This window comes from Triturus cristatus, chromosome 4_1 (assembly GCF_964204655.1).
Source record: "Triturus cristatus chromosome 4_1, aTriCri1.1, whole genome shotgun sequence".
Classification (NCBI taxonomy): Eukaryota; Metazoa; Chordata; class Amphibia; order Caudata; family Salamandridae; genus Triturus; species Triturus cristatus.
The window spans coordinates 138,185,904-138,203,928 of NC_140585.1; the positions used below are offsets into that span (position 1 = coordinate 138,185,904).

At 42.5% G+C, this 18,025-nt stretch overlaps 7 non-coding genes across 7 annotated transcripts; all 7 read right to left on the bottom strand.

Moving 5' to 3' along the window:
- Positions 1-1,647: 1,647 nt before the first annotated feature.
- TRNAR-UCG (transfer RNA arginine (anticodon UCG)) lies at positions 1,648-1,720 on the bottom strand. Its single transcript has one exon. It is a non-coding gene; the product is annotated as a tRNA-Arg (tRNA).
- A 1,515-nt stretch (positions 1,721-3,235) lies between these two features.
- On the bottom strand, positions 3,236-3,308 carry TRNAR-UCG (transfer RNA arginine (anticodon UCG)). Its single transcript has one exon. It is a non-coding gene; the product is annotated as a tRNA-Arg (tRNA).
- A 7,693-nt stretch (positions 3,309-11,001) lies between these two features.
- Positions 11,002-11,074, bottom strand: TRNAR-CCU (transfer RNA arginine (anticodon CCU)). Its single transcript has one exon. It is a non-coding gene; the product is annotated as a tRNA-Arg (tRNA).
- A 2,383-nt stretch (positions 11,075-13,457) lies between these two features.
- TRNAR-UCG (transfer RNA arginine (anticodon UCG)) lies at positions 13,458-13,530 on the bottom strand. The gene has a single exon. It is a non-coding gene; the product is annotated as a tRNA-Arg (tRNA).
- A 647-nt stretch (positions 13,531-14,177) lies between these two features.
- Positions 14,178-14,250, bottom strand: TRNAR-CCU (transfer RNA arginine (anticodon CCU)). The gene has a single exon. It is a non-coding gene; the product is annotated as a tRNA-Arg (tRNA).
- Positions 14,251-15,045: 795 nt separating this feature from the next.
- On the bottom strand, positions 15,046-15,118 carry TRNAR-UCG (transfer RNA arginine (anticodon UCG)). The gene has a single exon. It is a non-coding gene; the product is annotated as a tRNA-Arg (tRNA).
- A 1,515-nt stretch (positions 15,119-16,633) lies between these two features.
- Positions 16,634-16,706, bottom strand: TRNAR-UCG (transfer RNA arginine (anticodon UCG)). Its single transcript has one exon. It is a non-coding gene; the product is annotated as a tRNA-Arg (tRNA).
- Positions 16,707-18,025: the final 1,319 nt, after the last annotated feature.

Genomic DNA, 18,025 nt, shown 5'->3' on the forward strand with positions numbered 1-18,025 from the left:
TTGGAAAAGACTTTTTCCACTCTGAATGTAAAGCAGATTGTGTGACCATTGGCCAAAAACGACCACCAAGGGACTCGAACCCTCAATCTTCTGATCCAAAGTCAGACGCCTTATCCATTAGGCCACGCGGTCAACCGTCCACCTGAGATGTTTTTTATCATGTAGGTGGTATGCATGGATGGAGAACATATTATTGAAAGGTATTCAGGTTTACATCCCATAGTGTTCTTTCAGCTCTTTTCGCTGGAAGCACTTTTTTGGAATCTATATATTGAGAATTTTATGAGTACGATATGCTTTTGTTTTCCTTTTTCCATACAAACCTCTTTCATCATGAGTTTAAAGCTCATTTGTATGCTCTACATAGCTCTGGACGTTTCCAGACGTGGAGTGAAACTGTTTTGAAAGTAGTACAAATTGCTCCTTCCTGCATATGCTAATTTTTCACACTCACATAGGTTGTATAAGTTTTATGAATCCTGGCTTGACCTATTCAAGTAGCTGAAAGCCTGTCACCACCTCTAGAAACAAGATTCACACCAATCCAATTCAAATCATTTTTTCCAAAGGAATATGTTCTGGCCGGTCGAAAATGCATCTCACAAAAATAGGCATTTAAAAATCTACTTTGCAGTTTCAGAACACTAACATGACTGTGAAGTGTACACAAGTAAAATGGGACCGTTTCAAAGTACCTAATCCCTCATAAACTTCTGAGAGGAAGCATGTAATAAATCTACCTAATTTTCTGGAAAAGAAAGAGGGAGGATTTTTGTTATCACCTCAGATGGGACTTGAACCCACAATCCCTGGCTTAGGAGGCGAGTGCCTTATCCATTAGGCCACTGAGGCACACGTGCATAGCTCTTTTCTAGAGGCATTATTTAAATGTATTCTATGGTCAGACACCGGTGTGTGCACACAGGGCATTTCTCACTTCTCTCTATAAGTAAACTTCCCATTTTCATCCTCTTCCATCCCCGACTTTAACGCTCTCTTCTATGCTATAATGGAGACTTTGCAATTTTAGCAAGTAGAGAGAAATTGGAGAACCACTTTCGACTCCACACTTCTTCTTCACTTACTTCTTTTCTCAATATACTGGGCTTAGAAAATGGTATCAAGCCATCCTTATCATCAGTAGGACACGGAAAGAGGCACTAAGTCTCCTAACCAAGTTCAACCACACTCTGCAACTTAACCATTGCACTACAAATTAGGCAACGGGGGCATCAGCAAAGGCAGCCAATGTGCCGATCCTTTATACATTTTGTGTAGTACTTTTCTTACTCGGAGGCAAAATCAGCACTTTAACTGCCCAAATCATACAGATTAAACACATGTAGCACTCTATGCACACATAGGCACACACCTTGCAGTTCTTCTACACACACTTAAGCTAAAAACCCATTCTGTCACATCAAAATTCTGCGAACCTATTACATATTCAGTGCGTCGGCATAGAAGCACTTTTTAATGCCACTAAAATGCACAAGTAGTTAGACTGAAGATGCAACCTGAATGAGTTTACAGTATGTACTCCACTTTATTAATGATTAGTAATGAGAAAGTGAGGACTACAAGAGTATTGGAAAAGACTTTTTCCACTCTGAATGTAAAGCAGATTGTGTGACCATTGGCCAAAAACGACCACGAAGGGACTCAAACCCTCAATCTTCTGATCCGAAGTCAGACGCCTTATCCATTAGGCCACGCGGTCATCCATCCACCTGAGATGTTTTTTATCATGTAGGTGGTATGCATGGATGGAGAACATATTCTTGAAAGGTATTCAGGTTTACATCCCATAGTGTTCTTTCAGCTCTTTTCGCTGGAAGCACTTTTTTGGAATCTATATATTGAGAATTTTATGAGTACGATATGCTTTTGTTTTCCTTTTTCCATACAAACCTCTTTCATCATGAGTTTAAAGCTCACTTGTATGCTCTACATAGCTCTGGACGTTTCCAGACGTGGAGTGAAACTGTTTTGAAAGTAGTACAAATTGCTCCTTCCTGCATATGCTAATTTTTCACACTCACATAGGTTGTATACGTTTTATGAATCCTGGCTTGACATATTCAAGTAGCTGAAAGCCTGTCACCACCTCTAGAAACAAGATTCACACCAATCCAATTCATATCATTTTTTCCAAAGGAATATGTTCTGGCCGGTCGAAAATGCATCTCACAAAAATAGGCATTTAAAAATCTACTTTGCATTTTCAGAACACTAACATGACTGTGAAGTGTACACAAGTAAAATGGGACCGTTTCAAAGTACCTAATCTCTCATAAACTTCTGAGAGGAAGCATGTAATAAATCTACCTAATTTTCTGGAAAAGAATGAGGGAGGATTTGTGTTATCACCTCAGATGGGACTTGAACCCACAATCCCTGGATTAGGAGGCCAGTGCCTTATCCTTTAGGCCACTGAGGCACACATGCACAACTCTTTTCTAGAGGCATTATTTAAATGTATTCTATAGTCAGACACCGGTGTGTGCACACATGGCATATCTCACTTCTCTCTATAAGTAAACTTCCCATTTTCATCCTCTTCCATCCCCGACTTTAACGCTCTCTTCTATGCTATAATGGAGACTTTGCAATTTTAGCAAGTGGAGAGAAATTGGAGAACCACTTTCGACTCCACACTTCTTCTTCACTTACTTCTTTTCTCAATATACTGGGCTTAGAAAATGGTATCAAGCCATCCTTATCATCAGTAGGACACGGAAAGAGGCACTAAGTCTCCTAACCAAGTTCAACCACACTCGGCAACTTAACCATTGCACTACAAATTAGGCAACGGGGGCATCAGCAAAGGCAGCCAATGTGCCGATCCTTTATACATTTTGTGTAGTACTTTTCTTACTCGGAGGCAAAATCAGCACTTTAACTGCCCAAATCATACAGATTTTACACATGTACCACTCTATGCACACATAGGCACACACCTTGCAGTTCTTCTACACACACTTAAGCTAAAAACCCATTCTGTCACGTCAAAATTCTGCAAACCTATTACATATTCAGTGCGTCGGCATAGAAGCACTTTTTAATGCCACTAAAATGCACAAGTAGTTAGACTGAAGATGCAACCTGAATGAGTTTACAGTATGTACTCCACTTTATTAATGATTAGTAATGAGAAAGTGAGGACTACAAGAGTATTGAAAAAGACTTTTTCCACTCTGAATGTAAAGCAGATTGTGTGACCATTGGCCAAAAACGACCACGAAGGGACTCGAACCCTCAATCTTCTAATCCGAAGTCAGACGCCTTATCCATTAGGCCACGCGGTCATACGTCCACCTGAGATGATTTTTATCATGTAGGTCATATGCATGGATGGAGAACATATTATTGAAAGGTATTCAGGTTTACATCCCATAGTGTTCTTTCAGCTCTTTTCGCTGGAAGCACTTTTTTGGAATCTATATATTGAGAATTTTATGAGTACGATATGCTTTTGTTTTCCTTTTTGCATACAAACCTCTTTCCTCATGAGTTTAAAGCTCATTTGTATGCTCTACATAGCTCTGGACGTTTCCAGACGTGGAGTGAAACTGTTTTGAAAGTAGTACAAATTGCTCCTTCCTGCATATGCTAATTTTTCACACTCACATAGGTTGTATAAGTTTTATGAATCCTGGCTTGACCTATTCAAGTAGCTGAAAGCCTGTCACCACCTCTAGAAACAAGATTCACACCAATCCAATTCAAATCATTTTTTCCAAAAGAATATGTTCTGGCCGGTCGAAAATGCATCTCACAAAAATAGGCATTTAAAAATCTACTTTGCAGTTTCAGAACACTAACATGACTGTGAAGTGTACACAAGTAAAATGGGACAGTTTCAAAGTACCTAATCCCTCATAAACTTCTGAGAGGAAGCATGTAATAAATCTACCTAATTTTCTGGAAAAGTAAGAGCGAGGATTTTTGTTATCACCTCAGATGGGACTCGAACCCACAATCCCTGGCTTAAGAGGCCAGTGGCTTATCTATTAGGCCACTGAGGCACACATGCATAGCTCTATTCTAGAGGCATTATTTAAATGTATTCTATGGTCAGACACCGGTGTGTGCACACAGGGCATTTCTCACTTCTCTCTATAAGTAAACTTCCCATTTTCATCCTCTTCCATCCCCGACTTTAACGCTCTCGTCTATGCTATAATGGAGACTTTGCAATTTTAGCAAGTGGAGAGAAATTGGAGAACCACTTTCGACTCGACACTTCTTCTTCACTTACTTCTTTTCTCAATATACTGGGCTTAGAAAATGGTATCAAGCCATCCTTATCATCAGTAGGACACGGAAAGAGGCACTAAGGGCCTCATGTAGGTAGCCAAATACCGGTCGGTAACGGCCGATTTTCGGTAAATATGCCGTTACCGACCGGTATTCAGACAAGTGAGATGTAGGAGTCCAAAAACGACTTTTCGGTAAATATGAGGCGGTAAATACCGAATCATATTTACCGAATTCTAAAATACCGATTCATATTTACCGAAGACATAATTAACGAATCGGTAAACATGAAGTGGTAAATATGAAGTGGTAAAATCTAAAATGACATGTAGGAGCACTCGGTAATTAAGAAATCCAGTAAAATCGGTAAATAAGAGTCGGTAATTAACACGGATTGAAAGCAGGTGGTAACCATCAACAATGCATATAATCAAACCCAAAATGCAACAGCGTGGACAACATGGCTGCTATGTACGTCATTGCAAGGCGCCTACGTCTACAGGCAGCAGGACTGAGGGTGTAGCGACGGGAGGAACAAATCTACAGACAGCGCATCACACTATTCCAGCTGACTGATGCAGAGATACATGAGAGGTACAGGCTAGACCCCGAAACCATCATGGACTTAATCAGGGACCTACACCCACTCCTGGACCATCCAATAAGAAGGGCGCACGCCATACCCCCACATGTGCATGTGCTCTGCAGCCTACATCTGTTGGCATCCGGCAGTTATCAGGTGGTGATAGCTGCGGTGGGTGGGGTATCCCAGAGTTGCCTGTCACGTTTCTTCAGGAAGTTCCTGGATGCCATGATGCAGAGAATGCACCACTACATAAGCTTCCCGAACACACAGGCTGCACTGCAGAAAACAAAAACTGACTTTTATCACATGGCACAGTTCCCCCATGTCATCGGCTGTATTGATGGTACACACATCCCAATCTGTCCTCCAGCTGATACAGAGCACATCTACAGGAACAGGAAGTCCACCCACTCCATCAATGTGCAGGTGATCTGTGATGCAGGGAACATCATCACAGATATAGTTGCAAAGTTTCCGGGGAGCACCCACGACTCTTACATCTTCCAGAATAGTGGGATCTACACACGACTGAGTGCCGGAGAATTCGGAGAGGGATACCTGCTAGGTAAGTAACAGTGACGCCCCTTGAAACCTGCAAATCATAGTGTATAGAGGCTTGTTACTGATGGTTCCCTTTTACTCATCCAGGCGACAGTGCATATGCATGCCGGTCATTCATCCTCACTCCCTACCTACACCCAGCAACCCAGAGTGAGAGACGATACAACGTGGCACACAAAACAACACGCAATGTGGTGGAGCGCACGTTTGGACTACTGAAGAGCAGGTTCCGCTGCCTCCACAAGAGCGGAGGCGCACGCCAGTACAAACCCATCACCTGCTGCAAGATTATTGCCACTTGTGCAATGCTGCACAACCTTGCCACGAAAAAAGGTACAGATGTGGAACTGACATATTTTGAGGACAACGAGGATGAGTCAGGCCAGCCAGAGGGCAACGCAGCTAGAGTGCCAACTGCAATCGATGGGAGAGAGAGACGGGCAGTGATCACATGCAACTATTTCTGAGTAAGTAAGGGGACACAGCGAGTTGTGAGAAGTCCTGACGTAGTTTTAATGTGGCACCACGCCATGAACACATGAACAGGCCAATCTGGCAATATACCATCTATACAAGGAGTATGTCCAGGGTTACGTCACCCAATGGGAAGTGGCTAAGCAGGGCCACATCAATGTTTGCGCATACGTGCTGCAGTGGTGGATTGCACGGCCTGTGCATCCTCACTAGAGCCAACCCCAAGCCGCCTGCTGCTCCTGCGTGCTTCTGGGACGGGGGGTGTGATGCTGCTGCTGGTGTCGATGCTCTCCGCAGCATCCCCTGCAGCAGTTGTCGACGCCTGACTAGTCAATAGCACCCCTAGTGCACTTGTCACCTGCACCATCCCCCGAGACAGGTCGCTGCAGCACTGTGTTAGGCCCTCCTGCATCGTCACAGAGCGCCGGCACAGCAGAGAAGTCGCAGTTGCCAGACGGTTGAGTGCCCTGCTGGTGGTGTCCCGTCTCTGGCGTTCCCGGCGCCGTGCTTCGATGTCAGCATCTAATTTGCTGCACAACTGCTGGATTGACTGGGACATGTCCCGAATGCCCGCAGCCATGCCGCTAATGTTAGTGTCCATGTTGACTAATGTTGTCTTCATCACCCGCATGTGCCTCTGGACTGACATGACTGCCTTTGATTGCAGGCGCTGTTGCTTCAACATTTGGCCCTCGAGCCCCAAGAAGACACCATGGCCGTCAGTGGGTGCTGGTGGACTCTGGACACGCGACCTGCGGCGCCCTCTTGCTTCCGTCTGTGCTGCCTGTGAGGTGTGGGGCACAGTGGCATGGCTCCCTTCCTGGGGCCCGGTCCGGTCTTCTGGGCCCATGCTGTCGTCTGACGAGGTGTCTAAGGCTCGTAGCCTGGCTGCTGGACGCCTCCTCATTCTCACACCTGCAAGCGGAGATGTGGCCGGTGAATCGAACATGAGTGGCGATGCTGGCTCTGGTGGTGGTGATGCTGGCTCTCGGTGAGGTGATGCTGGCTCTGTGTGCGGCGAGGCTGGCTGTGTTGGTGGTGCGGCTGCCAGTGGGCCTGCTCCCTGGTCTGCACTTGTGCTGGCTAGAGGTGATTTATGTGGCCGGTGTGCCGTCTCTCCTGCAGCATGCCCTGTCCTGCATGATGTCACATCTGTGGACAGAAATACAACATTGGCTCAGTGTCCCCGAAGGGCTGCATTGCAAGCGTCACAATAAATCATTTCACATTCCAATATGTCCCCTGTCTCCTTGTGCCTCGAGTGCGTGACATGCCTTGTTGCCCTGTAACATTTACGTCATGGTTAGTGTTGCCCTGACTACATCTCCCGGAATGCATTGCCTGTCTGCACTGACACGTGTGGACTGCAGTGTGATTCTCGTTTCACAATGGGGGATGTGGGATAGGGGTAGGGGGGGCAACATTGCTGTGCTTTCGTCTTACCTTGGTGTGTTGCGGCTCTGGCAGAGCTGTCGGCGTCCCCAAGACCCACGACGCTCTCTTGCTCGATTGTGGCCGCCACCAGCTCCTCCAGTTCGGTGAGGGCAGGTGCCCTGTTGGTTCCACCTCCGGTCTGGCTGGCCTCCTTCTGGATGTCGCCCATCTTCCTCTTGGTTACAATCCTGAGGTCATACCAGCGCTTTTTGAGGACCTCAATGTCCCTGTGGGTCACTCCCACAGCATTGACCTGCGCCTGGATGGCCAGCCATATGTTGCGCTTTTCAGCCTCAGGCACTTGCAGGGATTGCCTTCCAAACAGCTTCTGGTGCTGCTTCACCACCTCCTCCACCAGCACCTGGAGTTCCTTGGGGCTAAATTTCAGCTTCCTCCTCCTTTCCCCTCCGTCTTTCTGTGTTCTCTGGCTGGACATGCTGTTCTTTTACCCGCTCGCACATGCAACGGCTCCCTGCCTCTCCTCTGCACTCCAAGCCTCTCCAGGGTCGGCTGATTATGCACACCTGCCTGGGTGTGGCCACTTCGGCTAATGATGTACACCTGCCTGGGTGTGGGCACTTCCTGGTTGGGTGGGCTGTCGTTGCACTGGATTGGCTGTTTCGTCAAGTCATGTGATTTGATTTACCGAATCCGTACATACCGATTCGGTATTTACCGATTCGGTAAATACCACCTCGGTATTTACCGATTCGGTAAATACCACCTCGGTATTTACCGATTCGGTGAATTCCGATTCGTATTTACCGACTGTTACCGAATCGGTAACTGTTACCGAATTTTTACCTACATATAACTTACCGATTCTAATTTACCGATTCGGTACGGCTCGGTATTTAAGAACCGGTAAAATTTATTTACCTACATGAGGCCCTAAGTCTCCTAACCAAGTTCAACCACACTCTGCAACTTAACCATTGCACTACAAATTAGGCAACGGGGGCATCAGCAAAGGCAGTCAATGTGCCGATCCTTTATACATTTTGTGTAGTACTTTTCTTACTCGGAGGCAAAATCAGCACTTTAACTGCCCAAATCATACAGATTTTACACATGTACCACTCTATGCACACATAGGCACACACCTTGCAGTTCTTCTACACACACTTAAGCTAAAACCCCATTGTGTCACGTCAAAATTCTGCAAACCTATTACATATTCAGTGCGTCGGCAGAGAAGCACTTTTTAATGCCACTAAAATGCACAAGTAGTTAGACTGAAGATGCAACCTGAATGAGTTTACAGTATGTACTCCACTTTATTAATGATTAGTAATGAGAAAGTGAGGACTACAAGAGTATTGGAAAAGACTTTTTCCACTCTGAATGTAAAGCAGATTGTGTGACCATTGGCCAAAAACGACCACGAAGGGACTCGAACCCTCAATCTTCTGATCCGACGTCAGACGCCTTATCCATTAGGCCACACGGTCATCCGTTCACCTGAGATGATTTTTATCATGTAGGTGGTATGCATGGATGGAGAACATATTATTGAAAGGTATTCAGGTTTACATCCCATAGTGTTCTTTCAGCTCTTTTCGCTGGAAGCACTTTTTTGGAATCAATATATTGAGAATTTTATGAGTACGATATGCTTTTGTTTTCCTTTTTGCATACAAACCTCTTTCCTCATGAGTTTAAAGCTCATTTGTATGCTCTACATAGCTCTGGACGTTTCCAGACGTGGAGTGAAACTGTTTTGAAAGTAGTACAAATGGCTGCTTCCTGCATATGCTAATTTTTCACACTCACATAGGTTGTATAAGTTTTATGAATCCTGGCTTGACCTATTCAAGTAGCTGAAAGCCTGTCACCACCTCTAGAAACAAGATTCACACCAATCCAATTCAAATCATTTTTTCCAAAAGAATATGTTCTGGCCGGTCGAAAATGCATCTCACAAAAATAGGCATTTAAAAATCTACTTTGCAGTTTCAGAACACTAACATGACTGTGAAGTGTACACAAGTAAAATGGGACAGTTTCAAAGTACCTAATCCCTCATAAACTTCTGAGAGGAAGCATGTAATAAATCTACCTAATTTTCTGGAAAAGTAAGAGCGAGGATTTTTGTTATCACCTCAGATGGGACTCGAACCCACAATCCCTGGCTTAGGAGGCCAGTGCCTTATCTATTAGGCCACTGAGGCACACATGCATAGCTCTATTTTAGAGGCATTATTTAAATGTATTCTATGGTCAGACACCGGTGTGTGCACACAGGGCATTTCTCACTTCTCTCTATAAGTAAACTTCCCATTTTCATCCTCTTCCATCCCCGACTTTAACGCTCTCGTCTATGCTATAATGGAGACTTTGCAATTTTAGCAAGTGGAGAGAAATTGGAGAACCACTTTCGACTCGACACTTCTTCTTCACTTACTTCTTTTCTCAATATACTGGGCTTAGAAAATGGTATCAAGCCATCCTTATCATCAGTAGGACACGGAAAGAGGCACTAAGTCTCCTAACCAAGTTCAACCACACTCTGCAACTTAACCATTGCACTACAAATTAGGCAACGGGGGCATCAGCAAAGGCAGTCAATGTGCCGATCCTTTATACATTTTGTGTAGTACTTTTCTTACTCGGAGGCAAAATCAGCACTTTAACTGCCCAAATCATACAGATTTTACACATGTACCACTCTATGCACACATAGGCACACACCTTGCAGTTCTTCTACACACACTTAAGCTAAAACCCCATTGTGTCACGTCAAAATTCTGCAAACCTATTACATATTCAGTGCGTCGGCAGAGAAGCACTTTTTAATGCCACTAAAATGCACAAGTAGTTAGACTGAAGATGCAACCTGAATGAGTTTACAGTATGTACTCCACTTTATTAATGATTAGTAATGAGAAAGTGAGGACTACAAGAGTATTGGAAAAGACTTTTTCCACTCTGAATGTAAAGCAGATTGTGTGACCATTGGCCAAAAACAACCACGAAGGGACTCGAACCCTCAATCTTCTGATCCGACGTCAGACGCCTTATCCATTAGGCCACACGGTCATCCGTTCACCTGAGATGATTTTTATCATGTAGGTGGTATGCATGGATGGAGAACATATTATTGAAAGGTATTCAGGTTTACATCCCATAGTGTTCTTTCAGCTCTTTTCGCTGGAAGCACTTTTTTGGAATCTATTTATTGAGAATTTTATGAGTACGATATGCTTTTGTTTTCCTTTTTTCATACAAACCTCTTTCCTCATGAGTTTAAAGCTCATTTGTATGCTCTACATAGCTCTGGACGTTTCCAGACGTGGAGTGAAACTGTTTTGAAAGTAGTACAAATTGCTCCTTCCTGCATATGCTAATTTTTCACACTCACATAGGTTGTATAAGTTTTATGAATCCTGGCTTGACCTATTCAAGTAGCTGAAAGCCTGTCACCACCTCTAGAAACAAGATTCACACCAATCCAATTCATATCATTTTTTCCAAAGGAATATGTTCTGGCCGGTCGAAAATGCATCTCACAAAAATAGGCATTTAAAAATCTACTTTGCAGTTTCAGAACACTAACATGACTGTGAAGTGTACACAAGTAAAATGGGACCGTTTCAAAGTACCTAATCCCTCATAAACTTCTGAGAGGAAGCATGTAATAAATCTACCTAATTTTCTGGAAAAGAAAGAGGGAGGATTTATGTTATCACCTCAGATGGGACTTGAACCCACAATCCCTGGCTTAGGAGGCCAGTGCCTTATCCATTAGGCCACTGAGGCACACATGCATAGCTCTTTTCTAGAGGCATTATTTAAATGTATTCTATGGTCAGACACCGGTGTGTGCACACAGGGCATTTCTCACTTCTCTCTATAAGTAAACTTCCCATTTTCATCCTCTTTCATCCCCGACTTTAACGCTCTCGTCTATGATATAATGGAGACTTTGCAATTTTAGCAAGTGGAGAGAAATTGGAGAACCACTTTGGACTCGACACTTCTTCTTCACTTACTTCTTTTCTCAATATACTGGGCTTAGGAAATGGTATCAAGCCATCCTTATCATCAGTAGGACACGGAAAGAGGCACTAAGTCTTCTAACCAAGTTCAACCACACTCTGCAACTTAACCATTGCACTACAAATTAGGCAACGGGGGCATCAGCAAAGGCAGCCAATGTGCCGATCCTTTATACATTTTGTGTAGTACTTTTCTTACTCGGAGGCAAAATCAGCACTTTAACTGCCCAAATCATACAGATTTTACACATGTACCACTCTATGCACACATAGGCACACACCTTGCAGTTCTTCTACACACACTTAAGCTAAAACCCCATTGTGTCACATCAAAATTCTGCAAACCTATTACATATTCAGTGCGTCGGCATAGAAGCACTTTTTAATGCCACTAAAATGCACAAGTAGTTAGACTGAAGATGCAACCTGAATGAGTTTACAGTATGTACTCCACTTTATTAATGATTAGTAATGAGAAAGTGAGGACTACAAGAGTATTGGAAAAGACTTTTTCCACTCTGAATGTAAAGCAGATTGTGTGACCATTGGCCAAAAACGACCACGAAGAGACTCGAACCCTCAATCTTCTGATCAGACGTCAGACGCCTTATCCATTAGGCCACGCGGTCATCCGTTCACCTGAGATGTTTTTTATCATGTAGGTGGTATGCATGGATGGAGAACATATTATTGAAAGGTATTCAGGTTTACATCCCATAGTGTTCTTTCAGCTCTTTTCGCTGGAAGCACTTTTTTGGAATCTATATATTGAGAATTTTATGAGTACGATATGCTTTTGTTTTCCTTTTTCCATACAAACCTCTTTCATCATGAGTTTAAAGCTCATTTGTATGCTCTACATAGCTCTGGACGTTTCCAGACGTGGAGTGAAACTGTTTTGAAAGTAGTACAAATTGCTCCTTCCTGCATATGCAAATTTTTCACACTCACATAGGTTGTATAAGTTTTATGAATCCTGGCTTGACCTATTCAAGTAGCTGAAAGCCTGTCACCACCTCTAGAAACAAGATTCACACCAATCCAATTCATATCATTTTTTCCAAAGGAATATGTTCTGGCCGGTCGAAAATGCATCTCACAAAAATAGGCATTTAAAAATCTACTTTGCAGTTTCAGAACACTAACATGACTGTGAAGTGTACACAAGTAAAATGGGACCGTTTCAAAGTATCTAATCTCTCATAAACTTCTGAGAGGAAGCATGTAATAAATCTACCTAATTTTCTGGAAAAGAAAGAGGGAGGATTTTTGTTATCACCTCAGATGGGACTTGAACCCACAATCCCTGGATTAGGAGGCCAGTGCCTTATCCATTAGGCCACTGAGGCACACATGCATAGCTCTTTTCTAGAGGCATTATTTAAATGTATTCTATGGTCAGACACCGGTGTGTGCACACAGGGCATTTCTCATTTCTCTCTATGAGTAAACTTCCCATTTTCATCCTCTTCCATCCCCGACTTTAACGCTCTCTTCTATGCTATAATGGAGACTTTGCAATTTTAGCAAGTGGAGAGAAATTGGAGAACCACTTTCGACTCCACACTTCTTCTTCACTTACTTCTTTTCTCAATATACTGGGCTTAGAAAATGGTATCAAGCCATCCTTATCATCAGTAGGACACGGAAAGAGGCACTAAGTCTCCTAACCAAGTTCAACCACACTCTGCAACTTAACCATTGCACTACAAATTAGGCAACGGGGGCATCAGCAAAGGCAGCCAATGTGCCGATCCTTTATACATTTCGTGTAGTACTTTTCTTACTTGGAGGCAAAATCAGCACTTTAACTGCCCAAATCATACAGATTTTACACATGTACCACTCTATGCACACATAGGCACACACCTTGCAGTTCTTCTACACACACTTAAGCTAAAAACCCATTCTGTCACGTCAAAATTCTGCAAACCTATTACATATTCAGTCCGTCGGCATAGAAGCACTTTTTAATGCCACTAAAATGCACAAGTAGTTAGACTGAAGATGCAACCTGAATGAGTTTACAGTATGTACTCCACTTTATTAATGATTAGTAATGAGAAAGTGAGGACTACAAGAGTATTGTAAAAGACTTTTTCCACTCTGAATGTAAAGCAGATTGTGTGACCATTGGCCAAAAACGACCACGAAGGGACTCGAACCCTCAATCTTCTGATCCGAAGTCAGACGCCTTATCCATTAGGCCACGCGGTCATCCGTTCACCTGAGATGATTTTTATCATGTAGGTGGTATGCATGGATGGAGAACATATTATTGAAAGGTATTCAGGTTTACATCCCATAGTGTTCTTTCAGCTCTTTTCGCTGGAAGCACTTTTTTGGAATCTATATATTGAGAATTTTATGAGTACGATATGCTTTTGTTTTCCTTTTTGCATACAAACCTCTTTCCTCATGAGTTTAAAGCTCATTTGTATGCTCTACATAGCTCTGGACGTTTCCAGACGTGGAGTGAAACTGTTTTGAAAGTAGTACAAATTGCTCCTTCCTGCATATGCTAATTTTTCACACTCACATAGGTTGTATAAGTTTTATGAATCCTGGCTTGACCTATTCAAGTAGCTGAAAGCCTGTCACCACCTCTAGAAACAAGATTCACACCAATCCAATTCAAATCATTTTTTCCAAAGGAATATGTTCTGGCCGGTCGAAAATGCATCTCACAAAAATAGGCATTTAAAAATCTACTTTGCAGTTTCAGAACACTAACATGACTGTGAAGTGTACACAAGTAAAATGGGACCGTTTCAAAGTACCTAATCCCTCATAAACTTCTGAGAGGAAGCATGTAATAAATCTACCTAATTTTCTGGAAAAGAAAGAGGGAGGATTTTTGTTATCACCTCAGATGGGACTTGAACCCACAATCCCTGGCTTAGGAGGCCAGTGCCTTATCCATTAGGCCACTGAGGCACACATGCATAGCTCTTTTCTAGAGGCATTATTTAAATGTATTCTATGGTCAGACACCGGTGTGTGCACACAGGGCATTTCTCACTTCTCTCTATAAGTAAACTTCCCATTTTCATCCTCTTCCATCCCCGACTTTAACGCTCTCTTCTATGCTATAATGGAGACTTTGCAATTTTAGCAAGTGGAGAGAAATTGGAGAACCACTTTCGACTCCACACTTCTTCTTCACTTACTTCTTTTCTCAATATACTGGGCTTAGAAAATGGTATCAAGCCATCCTTATCATCAGTAGGACACGGAAAGAGGCACTAAGTCTCCTAACCAAGTTCAACCACACTCTGCAACTTAACCATTGCACTACAAATTAGGCAACGGGGGCATCAGCAAAGGCAGCCAATGTGCTGATCCTTTATACATTTTGTGTAGTACTTTTCTTACTCGGAGGCAAAATCAGCACTTTAACTGCCCAAATCATACAGATTTTACACATGTAGCACTCTATGCACACATAGGCACACACCTTGCAGTTCTTCTACACACACTTAAGCTAAAAACCAATTCTGTCACGTCAAAATTCTGCAAACTTATTACATATTCAGTGCGTCGGCATAGAAGCACTTTTTAATGCCACTAAAATGCACAAGTAGTTAGACTGAAGATGCAACCTGAATGAGTTTACAGTATGTACTCCACTTTATTAATGATTAGTAATGAGAAAGTGAGGACTACAAGAGTATTGGAAAATACTTTTTCCACTCTGAATGTAAAGCAGATTGTGTGACCATTGGCCAAAACCGACCACGAAGGGACTCGAACCCTCAATCATCTGATCCGAAGTCAGACGCCTTATCCATTAGGCCACGCGGTCATCCGTCCACCTGAGATGTTTTTTATCATGTAGGTGGTATGCATGGATGGAGAACATATTATTGAAAGGTATTCAGGTTTACATCCCATAGTGTTCTTTCAGCTCTTTTCGCTGGAAGCACTTTTTTGGAATCTATATATTGAGAATTTTATGAGTACGATATGCTTTTGTTTTCCTTTTTCCATACAAACCTCTTTCATCATGAGTTTAAAGCTCATTTGTATGCTCTACATAGCTCTGGACGTTTCCAGAAGTGGAGTGAAACTGTTTTGAAAGTAGTACAAATTGCTCCTTCCTGCATATGCTAATTTTTCACACTCACATAGGTTGTATAAGTTTTATGAATCCTGGCTTGACCTATTCAAGTAGCTGAAAGCCTGTCACCACCTCTAGAAACAAGATTCACACCAATCCAATTCATATAATTTTTTCCAAAGGAATATGTTCTGGCCGGTCGAAAATGCATCTCACAAAAATAGGCATTTAAAAATCTACTTTGCAGTTTCAGAACACTAACATGACTGTGAAGTGTACACAAGTAAAATGGGACCGTTTCAAAGTACCTAATCTCTCATAAACTTCTGAGAGGAAGCATGTAATAAATCTACCTAATTTTCTGGAAATGAAAGAGGGAGGATTTTTGTTATCACCTCAGATGGGACTTGAACCCACAATCCCTGGATTAGGAGGCCAGTGCCTTATCCATTAGGCCACTGAGGCACACATGCATAGCTCTTTTCTAGAGGCATTATTTAAATGTATTCTATGGTCAGACACCGGTGTGTGCACACAGTGCATTTCTCACTTCTCTCTATGAGTAAACTTCCCATTTTCATCCTCTTCCATCCCCGACTTTAACGCTCTCTTCTATGCTATAATGGAGACTTTGCAATTTTAGCAAGTGGATAGAAATTGGAGAACCACTTTCGACTCCACACTTCTTCTTCACTTACTTCTTTTCTCAATATACTGGGCTTAGAAAATGGTATCAAGCCATCCTTATCATCAGTAGGACACGGAAAGAGGCACTAAGTCTCCTAACCAAGTTCAACCACACTCTGCAACTTAACCATTACACTACAAATTAGGCAACGGGGGCATCAGCAAAGGCAGCCAATGTGCCGATCCTTTATACATTTTGTGTAGTACTTTTCTTACTCGGAGGCAAAATCAGCACTTTAACTGCCCAAATCATACAGATTTTACACATGTACCACTCTATGCACACATAGGCACACACCTTGCAGTTCTTCTACACACACTTAAGCTAAAAACCCATTCTGTCACGTCAAAATTCTGCAAACCTATTACATATTCAGTTTGTCGGCATAGAAGCACTTTTTAATGCCACTAAAATGCACAAGTAGTTAGACTGAAGATGCAACCTGAATGAGTTTACAGTATGTACTCCACTTTATTAATGATTAGTAATGAGAAAGTGAGGACTACAAGAGTATTGGAAAAGACTTTTTCCACTCTGAATGTAAAGCAGATTGTGTGACCATTGGCCAAAAACGACCACGAAGGGACTCGAACCCTCAATCTTCTGATCCGAAGTCAGACGCCTTATCCATTAGGCCACGCGGTCATCCGTTCACCTGAGATGATTTTTATCATGTAGGTGGTATGCATGGATGGAGAACATATTATTGAAAGGTATTCAGGTTTACATCCCATAGTGTTTTTTCAGCTCTTTTCGCTGGAAGCACTTTTTTGGAATCTATATATTGAGAATTTTATGAGTACGATATGCTTTTGTTTTCCTTTTTGCATACAAACCTCTTTCCTCATGAGTTTAAAGCTCATTTGTATGCTCTACATAGCTCTGGACGTTTCCAGACGTGGAGTGAAACTGTTTTGAAAGTAGTACAAATTGCTCCTTCCTGCATATGCTAATTTTTCACACTCACATAGGTTGTATACGTTTTATGAATCCTGGCTTGACATATTCAAGTAGCTGAAAGCCTGTCACCACCTCTAGAAACAAGATTCACACCAATCCAATTCATATCATTTTTTCCAAAGGAATATGTTCTGGCCGGTCGAAAACGCATCTCACAAAAATAGGCATTTAAAAATCTACTTTGCAGTTTCAGAACACTAACATGACTGTGAAGTGTACACAAGTAAAATGGGACCGTTTCAAAGTACCTAATCTCTCATAAACTTCTGAGAGGAAGCATGTAATAAATCTACCTCATTTTCTGGAAAAGAAAGAGGGAGGATTTGTGTTATCACCTCAGATGGGACTTGAACCCACAATCCCTGGATTAGGAGGCCAGTGCCTTATCCTTTAGGCCACTGAGGCACACATGCACAGCTCTTTTCTAGAGGCATTTTTTAAATGTATTCTATGGTCAGACACCGGTGTGTGCACACAGGGCATATCTCACTTCTCTCTATAAGTAAACTTCCCATTTTCATCCTCTTCCATCCCCGACTTTAACGCTCTCTTCTATGCTATAATGGAGACTTTGCAATTTTAGCAAGTGGAGAGAAATTGGAGAACCACTTTCGACTCCACACTTCTTCTTCACTTACTTCTTTTCTCAATATACTGGGCTTAGAAAATGGTATCAAGCCATCCTTATCATCAGTAGGACACGGAAAGAGGCACTAAGTCTCCTAACCAAGTTCAACCACACTCGGCAACTTAACCATTGCACTACAAATTAGGCAACGGGGGCATCAGCAAAGGCAGCCAATGTGCCGATCCTTTATACATTTTGTGTAGTACTTTTCTTACTCGGAGGCAAAATCAGCACTTTAACTGCCCAAATCATACAGATTTTACACATGTACCACTCTATGCACACATAGGCACACACCTTGCAGTTCTTCTACACACACTTAAGCTAAAACCCCATTGTGTCACATCAAAATTCTGCAAACCTATTACATATTCAG